We start from the raw sequence: 9,275 nt of genomic DNA, 5'->3' as shown, positions 1-9,275 counted from the left end.
TACAGAAGATAAATACAGGGCCTGTAAAAGGCAAATATAATGCAAATGTCGATATAGAGAAGTTTATAGGTAGATTGTTAGGATCAGATAGAGGACAGATAGACAGGGAAAATTCACCTGTTTCTCAACCACAACACATTGGACATAGTCACGGTTTGCTTCTAGTTTCTTTTTCTCCTTCCTCAATAGAGTCGTTTTTGTGCTGAAAAATGGAGCAGAAATTCAGCACAGTGAGTGGGTGAGCAGTTTCCTCATCTCCTCATTCACAATCTAACATTATTTACATCTGGCAAACTGCACCTGCAGAAATCTTCCTCCCTGGTTAAATGCCTACCCCTCTACTGATGATAGTCTCCTTCAAACTATCTCTCTCTCTCTCTCTCTCTCTGTGTCTGTCTCTCTCTCTCTCTCTCTTGCTGTATATCGCTGTCTCTCTCTTCCCTCTATCTTTGCTTTACTCTCTCTTTCTGTCCCTCTTTCTTTCTCCCTGACGCTCTCTTGGTCTCCTCAATCTCTGTTTCTGTCTCTGTCTTTCACCTCTCTCTCTCTCTGTCCCCGAGTTTCGCCTGTATTTCTCTTTAACCCCCCCTCTCTCTATTTATGCCTCCACTTGTCTCTGTTTTTTCCCTTACATCTGCCTGTGTGTTTGAAGATGTCTTTGGCTCTTTCTGATATTACCTAGCTTCCTTCACCTGTTACTCCTTCTCTCCCTATATCTGACTCCATGGGCGGGATTTTGCTACGGCGGGCGGGTTGGGGTTGAGGTCGTGTTCCCCACATTTCGGGCTGGATTTTCCTAAATTCGTGTCTGCTGGTCCCGACTCCGTCCCGCCACCAGGAGGCGGGATAGGCCCTTAAGGCCCTGAGCAAGCCCTCAATTGGCTCTATAATCCCAACTGGCTTGAGGAGTCGCAGCTGCAGCGCAACCATTAAATGGCAGATTTGAACAGGCTTTAATTGCAGGTGGCATAACTTTGCTCTCGCAGGTCTGGGGGATCTTTCAGAAGGCTTCCCAAAGCTCTGGAAGTTTGCAGCCTGACAACCATCTCTAGTGTGACCTCCTGGGAATCCCCTCTCGCCACCTTCACTGAGCGCTTCCTCAACTGAGGCATCTACCAGAAGCATGGGAGCTGTTTTTGGCCTGCCTTTCTGGATATTACATGAGGCCGCCCAACAGCAGCAGCAACAACAGTTGCGCCAAGCTGCTGCTGCCCCACCTGTGGATGCACAGGCCAGAAGGGGCCAGCGCATGGACGTCCGTCGGCGCAGGAGACACCCCCCAAGCAGGGTCTACAGACGCAGGGTCAGCTACCTCGACATGTCTCCGAGTGAGTGCCAAAGGCGGCTCCGACTTTCGCGAGAGATAGTGGCTGACATCTGCACAATGCTGCAGCAAGACCTGGAGCCCAGAGGAGCAGCTGGACACCCCTTATCAGCGGCCGTCAAAGTCACCATCGCACTCAACTTTTTTGCCTCAGGCTCATTCCAGGGATCAGCAGCAGCCATCAGCGGCGACTCACAGGCGGCCGCACACACCTGCATCAAGCAGGTAACCGATGCCCTCTTTGCCATCGCGCACAATCACATCCATTTCACCAAGGATCTAGCAAGTATCATGGCGAGAGCGGATGGATTTGCGAATCTTGCAGGCTTTCCAAGCATGCAGGGCATCGTTGATTGCACACATGTGGCCCATAAGGCTCCCCATTGCAATCCTGGTATATTTGTCAACCGCAAGGGCTTCCACTCCCTGAACGTTCAGCTGGTGTGTAACCACAAGAAGGACATTTTGCATGTTTGTGCCAAGTACCCTGGCAGTTGCCATGACTCCCTCATACTGCGCCAGTCTACTGTGCCTCCGCTATTCAGTCCGCCAGACCAACTTAACGGATGGCTACTTGCAGACAAGGGCTATCCCTTGAGGACGTGGCTATTGACGCCGCTGAGGAGCCCATCCAACGCAGCAGAGGAGAACTACAACTCCAGCCACCTTTCCACCAGAGTCATGATCGAGCAGACCATTGGTCTGCTGAAGATGCGCTTCAGATGCCTGGATAGATCAGGTGGAGCCCTGCAATACTCAGCAGCCAGGGTCTCCAGAATCGTTGTGGTTTGCTGTGTGCTTCACAACATGGCACAGCGTCGTGGCTTGCAGATGGCCGAGGACCAATTGGCTCCTGACATATCCTCCTCAGATGAGGAGGAGGAGGAGGAGGAGGGGGAGGAGGAGAGCGAAGACGAACATCTTGCAGAGGCTCATCAACCAGCGGCAGCAGTGCGCGAGAACATTGGTGGCCGGCATGCAAGGGACGCGCTCATATTGGCCAGATTTGCTGAGCCTCGCCCATGAGGGACTATTGCCTCGCATCCTTTTACCTGAGCACTGACAATAGCCAGGGAGCAGCTGAGTTCTAGCGATATGACCACCATACTGACCTCAAAGTGAAAGTCCCATTCGCGAAATGACACACGCCACAACTACAGCAGTAGCCAACATATGTTTTAATCACATTATTCTGATGGCTTTCAACCAGAACACATTAAATTCCACCCAAGTGACTACCCTTGTGACTATTTGTGCAGGTTATTTCTCTTACGCTTGCTCCTATGTAGTGGTACCCCAGTGGCATCAGCAGATGTGGAGGCCCCTTGCTCACTTCCTTGCTGCTCCTGTCTGGACACCTTTGGCGGGCGTCCTCTGGGTCTGCGAGCCTGTAAGGGCTGCGCAGCAGTCTGCTGCTCCTGCGGCTGTGCAGGGGTTGAGACGCCGATCTCACTTGGGTGCTGACACAGGTGGGGCTCTGACCGAGGACTTGTCAGTGACATGGAAGTTTGAGCGCTTGGAGAGGAGCCCCCACCTCCTTGTTCTCTGCCACCATCATCCCTCTCATGAGTCAGGTCCCCCTCAGCGCTTGCAAGTGGCGAGAGAGCACCTTGCTGCACATCAGGGGAGCCATGGGGACCCGTGTCGGGACTGGCAGTCCTTCTCAGAGGGACTGCCATGAAGGTCTGGGTTCTCCATTCAATAGCTGCGCATCGCTCCTCCAGATATGTCAGTCTAGTCTGAACACTCACCATGTTTTCAACACTCGCACGATGTATCTCCTCCATGGCCGTAGCCAGCCTTTCCACGGAGGTTGCCATCCTTTCCGTGGTAATGCCTTGATGCGCCAATGACTCCACAAAGGCTCTGCTCGCGTTAGCAGTGGACTCTTCCATTCGCTCCGCACTCGCAGCAGCCCTGGAGACAAAACCTGCCAGAGACACCTGCATAGTTTCCTGGAGTGCTATCACCGCTGATACTGCGGATCGACCCAGAGGCAGAGGGTCGACATGCAGCTGAGCCGAGCTGGGAGAGTGCTGCGTCCTCCGACTAGGACTCTCCACTGCTGTCCCTGTCTCCACCATCTGCTGAGGCTCACTTGTGAGCTGTGATACACCAGGTGACGACACTACTCTATGTCCCGAAGGTCCCACCGAGGTGTCAGTTTCTGCGCTGGTGCTGGGTGCGTTGCCTTCTGCTGATGCTGCGCCCTCAGAGGTTGCAGCTTCCTCTGAGGAGTCTCGTAGCTGAGGCTGAACCTCCTCCTGCGTCCTGGAGACGGGAGCTTGCGATGGACCTGTGGGGGAGTAAAGGAAAGTGTCAGAGATGAGAGGCCAGGGTTACCTGCACAGTGCTTATTGCAGATGATCAGAGGTCCATCTGTTAGAGCTTCCAAGTCATTATCAGCGAGTCATGCAATGCAATTGAGAGAGTTGGAAAACTCTTCTGTCACCAGCTTGCTCTGCTGCACCGGTCTCTCCGTCCCCCATTTGTGTGTTGCCCTGGACGCCGACGATCTCCAGGACCGCCTCCTCCCATGGAGTCAGCTGGGCTAAGGAGGCTGCCCCTCCCCCTGGCTTGGCTCGCTCTGCTCGGTTGTCAGCTCTCTTATCCTGCAATGGGGGAGACAAGTGGAGTTTGAGCGAGAATGAATGAGTGAGTGTAGAGAATCGATGGCATAGATGCTTAGAAGGAGAGAAAGATGGAGTGAGATGGCAAGACCAAGGGCCCTCCCTATGTGATGTATGTTGCTTTCATAGCATGACAGTGATAGGGAGTGGGAGGGCTGCATAGTCCATTAGTTAGGTGAATGTGATCATAGAGAGAGAGAGGGAGTGGGAAAGGGTGCCTGGATGTCAGTGCCAAGTGGGATGTGGAGGAAGAGATTGGTAAAGCTGAGAGCTGGCGAGGAAAGGCAATGGGGATCAGATTAAGAGTGATGGGAACATCATACTCACTTTTCCACTGCGCAGAAGGTCATGGAAGCGTTTGCGACATTGTCTCCATGTTCTGATGGTATTGCTGGTGTCGTTCACTTGCTCTGCCACCCTCAGCCACACAGCCCTGGTTTGCTGGGGTGGCTTCTTCCTTCCCGAGGAGGGGAAGAGCACCGCCCTGCTCTTTTTCGCTCCCTCCACCAATGCCTGGAGGGCTGCCTCGTCAAATCTGTGGGATGCCTTCCTCCGACGTGTCGCCATGACTGATGATGTTCGCAGCAGCTGCTTGGGCGAGAAGCTTGGCAGTCTGCTTCAGTCAGGAAGGCTTGTGGAAGCCCTTAAATGAAGCAGCAGTAATGATGTCACCTGAAAAGCTCTCAGGTGGGGAATCAATTGGGCTATTAAATCAAAATTGCATCAGTTAGAGCTTCCAAGTCATTTGTGGGATTTTGCTACGGGGGCGGGTTTCCCACACGAATTCTGCATGATGTGGGAAATTGATGCAATTTTGATTTAACAGCCCAATTGATTCCCCACTTGTGGGAACCCCTAGCCAGAGAGCTATTAAGTTACGAAGATCTCTTCTGATTTGCAGGCAGCACAGCGGCATAGTGGTTAGCACTGTTGTATCACAGCGCTAGAGACCCGGGTTCGAATCCGGCCTCGGGTGACTGTCTCTGTGGAGTTTGCACATTCTCACCGTGTTTGCATGGGTTTGCTCCGGTGTCCTCCCACAGTCCAAAGATGTGCAGGTTAGGTTGATTGGCTATGGTAAATTGGCCCTGGCAGCTGCTGCTACCATCATCAATCATAGCGACACATCGGAGTAAGGTGTGACGAGGCAGCCAATCAACCTAACCCGCACATCTTTGGACTGTGGGAGGAAACCGGAGCCCCTGGAGAAAACCCACGCAAACACGGGGAGAATGTGCAAACTCCACACAGACAGTCACAGTCAGCCGAGGCCGGATTCGAACCCGGGTCACTGGCTCTGTGAGGCAACAGTGCTAACCACTGTGCTGCCTGGGACATTGGGGACGGAAGTCCCATGGGAATGTATTCGGCCACCTTACCAGGGCTTCGGGTGCTCCTTTCGCACTTGGGGAACCGAGTTGGGGTCGTCAAATGGCCTTGTGCATTATCTGAAACACTGGTTAATGAGTTGTCAAGGTAGGAAATCATAAACCAAGGAGGCAACTCATTAACTGAAATTTGAACATCGACAACTGGTTAACCAAAAGTCAGAGCGACAAATGATGAACCAAGGAGGCAACTCAGGAACAGAAATTTCAATGTGGCAACTGGATAACCAAAGGGACAACACGATAACTGAAGTTTCAAGGAGGCAACTCATTAACGGAATACTTGGAATTCACATTGGGGACGGAAGTCCGATGGGAATGGATTCGGGCGCCTTACCGGGGCTTCGGGTGCTGCTTTCCCGCTTGGGGAACCGAGTTGGGGTCGGCAAATGGCCTTGTGCATTTTCTGAAACACTGGTTATTGAGTTGTAAAGGTAGGAAATCATAGACCAAAGAGGCAACTCAGTAACTGAAATTTTGAACATCGACAACTGGTTAACCAAAAGTCAGAGCGACAAATGATTAACCAAGGTGGCAACTCAGTAACTGAAATTTGAACATCGACAACAGGTTAACCAAAAGTCAGAGCGACAAATGATAAACCAAGGAGGCAACTCAGTAACTGAAATTTGAACATCGACAACTGGTTAACCAAAAGTCATAGCGACAAATGATTAACCAAGGTGGCAACTCAGTAACTGAAATTTGAACATCAACAACTGGTTAACCAAAAGTCAGAGCGATAAATGATAAACCAAGGTAGCAGCTCAGTAACTGAAATTTGAACATCGACAACTGGTTAACCAAAAGTCTGAGCGACAAATGATAAACCAAGGAGGAAACTCAGTAACTGAAATTTCAATGTGGCAACTGGATAACCAAAGGGACAACTCGATAACTGAAGTTTCAAGGAGGCAACTCATTAACTGAATACTTGGCATTCACATTGGGGACGGAAGTCCGATGGGAATGGATTCGGCCGCCTTACCGGGGCGTCGGGTGCTGCTTTCCCGCTTGGGGAACCGAGTTGGGGTCGGCAAATGGCCTTGTGCATTGTCTGAAACACTGGTTATTGAGTTGTCAAGGTAGGAAATCATAGACCAAAGAGGCAACTCATTAACTGAAATTTGAACATCGACAACTGGTTAACCAAAAGTCGGAGCGACAAATGATTAACCAAGGTGGCAACTCAGTAACTGAAATTTGAACATCGACAATTGGATAACCAAAAGTCAGAGCGACAAATGATAAACCAAGGAGGCAACTCAGTAACTGAAATTTGAACATCGACAACTGGTTAACCAAAAGTCATAGCGACAAATGATTAATCAAGGTGGCAACTCAGTAACTGAAATTTGAACATCAACAACTGGTTAACCAAAAGTCAGAGCGACAAATGAGAAACCAAGGAGGCAACTCAGTACCTGAAATTTGAACATCGACAACTGGTTAACCAAAAGTCAGAGCAACAAATGATTAACCAAGGAGGCAACTCAGTAACTGAAATTTGAACATCGACAACTGGTTAACCAAAAGTCAGAGCGACAAATGATTAACCAAGGAGGCAACTCAGTAACTGAATATTGAACATCAACAACTGGTTAACCAAAAGTCAGAGCGACAAATGATTAACCAAGGAGGCAACTCATTAACTGAACACTTGGCATTCACATTGGGGACGGAAGTCTGGATGGGAATGTATTCAGCCGCCTTACCGGGGCTTCGGGTGCTGCTTTCCCGCTTGGGGAACCGAGTTGGGGTCGTCAAATGGCCTTGTGCATTATCTGAAACACTGGTTATTGAGTTGTCAAGGCAGCAAATCATAAACCAAAAGGGCAACTCATTAACTGAAATTTTGAACATCGACAACTGGATAACCAAAAGTCAGAGCGACAAATGATAAACCAAGGTGGCAACTCATAAACTGAAATTTTAAAATTGACAACTGGATAACCAAAAGTGGGAACTCATGTTTCGGACGGGCTTACAAACAGCAGGCTGACGCCCGGCAGAGGCCGGGGCTTCGCCTCCATTGTGTAAGCGACCGTCTCCGAATTGATTAAAGGCGTAAAATCGGAGTTCAGAGCGGGAAAAAAATTTCTAGAAATCGGCCGAAAAATATAAAAATTCTCCTTTGCCGCCGGGCAAGGGGGCATTCGAACAGGCAGGGTAAGCCGCGTCTAACGGTGTAAAAACTGTTTGGCTCCGACGCGGGAGTGCGGAGATATGGCCGTTCAAAGTTGTACTGGAAGTACGGAAGGGGAAAGATTTGACCGCCTGTGGACGAAAAAAGTGCCGGTGGTCGGTCACAAAAGTCAAATCCGTCCCGCTGATTTGACACTTGTCATTTCTGGCAGGCGGGATTGGCGGGATACCTGGAGAATGGTAGGAGGTGGCATTTCGAGACTTGGTCTGTTTTCCAGACTACTGTCAAGGGCCTCCAGGCCTGCAGAGATCGACCCGGGCTGCCGTCCAACCGACTTTTAACCCTTTTTGGGTGGAAATTTATTTCCATTTTTAAACAATTTTCGGGTTTTTGGTCGGGCTTAAAAACGGCAGCCTGACGCTCGGCAGAGGCCGGGGCTTCGGCTCCCTTGCGTAAGGGACCGTATACGAAACGATTAAAGCCAAAAAATCCGAGTTCAGAGCAGAATCTTTTTTTCCCGAAATCGGCCGAAAATAAAAGAAAATCTCCTTTTCCGCCGAGCAGGGCGGCATTCGAACGGGCACGGGAAGCCGCGTCGAATGGTGTAAAAACGGCTTTGCTCTGACGCGGGAGTGCGGAGATATGGCCATTCAAATTTGTACTGGAAGTACAGAAGTGAAAAGATTTGACCGCCTTTTGCGGGCCTCGGGTGATGCTTCCCGGCCTGGGAAAGTGAGTTGCTCCCGGCAAATTGACATGTGCATTTAATGATTTCGAGACATCATTAACCAAAACACGGAAGTCCGATGGGAAAAGATTCGGGCCCTTTAAGCGGGCCTCCGGTGATGCTTTCCGGCTTGGGAAAGTGAGTTGCGCCTGCCAAATTGACATGTGCATTTAACGATTTCGAGACATGATTAACCAAAACACAGAAGTCCGATGGGAAAAGATTCGGGCCCTTTAAGCGGGCCTCGGATGATGCTTTCCGGCTTGGGAAAGTGAGTTGCTCCCGCCAAATTGACATGTGTCATTTCTGGCAAGTGTCTCCGAACATAGTTTATGAGTTGCAGTTCGGGAAATCATTAACCAAGACGGAAGTCCCGATGAAGAAAAAAAAAAGGGCGATTTGCGGCGATTTGGGTGCTCCTGGTCGGATACAGGTGGCCGTTTGACCCGCTGACTTGACACTTGTCATTTCTGGCAGGGGGGATTGGCGGGGTACCTGGAGAATGGTAGGAGGTGGTTTCTCGAGACTTGGTCTGTTTTCCAGATTACTGTCTAGGGCCTCCAGGTCTGCAGAGACCGACCCGGGCTGCCGTCCAACCGACTTTTAACCCTTTTTGGGTGGAAATTTATTTCCATTTTTAACCAATTTTCGGGTTTTTGGTCGGGCTTAAAAACGGCAGCCTGACGCCTGGCAGAGGCCGGGGCTTCGGCCCCCCTTGCGTAAGGGACCGTATTCCACCCGATTAAGCCCCGAAAATGGATCCAAATGTCGGCCGACCAAGTAAGCTTGCTGGGGAGAGAGACAAAGTGCCGGGCTGGGCACCTCATTAACCAGTGAAAAGTTTTGGCTGCTGGAGAGACTAAGTCCGAGCCTGGGCACATCATTAACCATAAATGAAAAAGGCGAGGCTGAGTCTGGAGCATGGCTAACTGATTCACCAAATTGGCAAGGCCCGGGCTGAAAGTGAGTGAGCGACCCGTGGCCAGGGGGCTGGATGGCGGGAGAGAATCTAACCCCCAAAATATGGAAGTCCGATGAGAAAATATTCGGCCGCCTTTTG

The sequence above is a fragment of the Somniosus microcephalus genome, unplaced genomic scaffold (assembly GCF_052327205.1).
Source record: "Somniosus microcephalus isolate GS21.2 unplaced genomic scaffold, FLI_Smic_1.0 unresolved_chr2, whole genome shotgun sequence".
NCBI classification, from domain to species: Eukaryota; Metazoa; Chordata; class Chondrichthyes; order Squaliformes; family Somniosidae; genus Somniosus; species Somniosus microcephalus.
Note: the sequence above shows the minus strand (reverse complement) of the source record.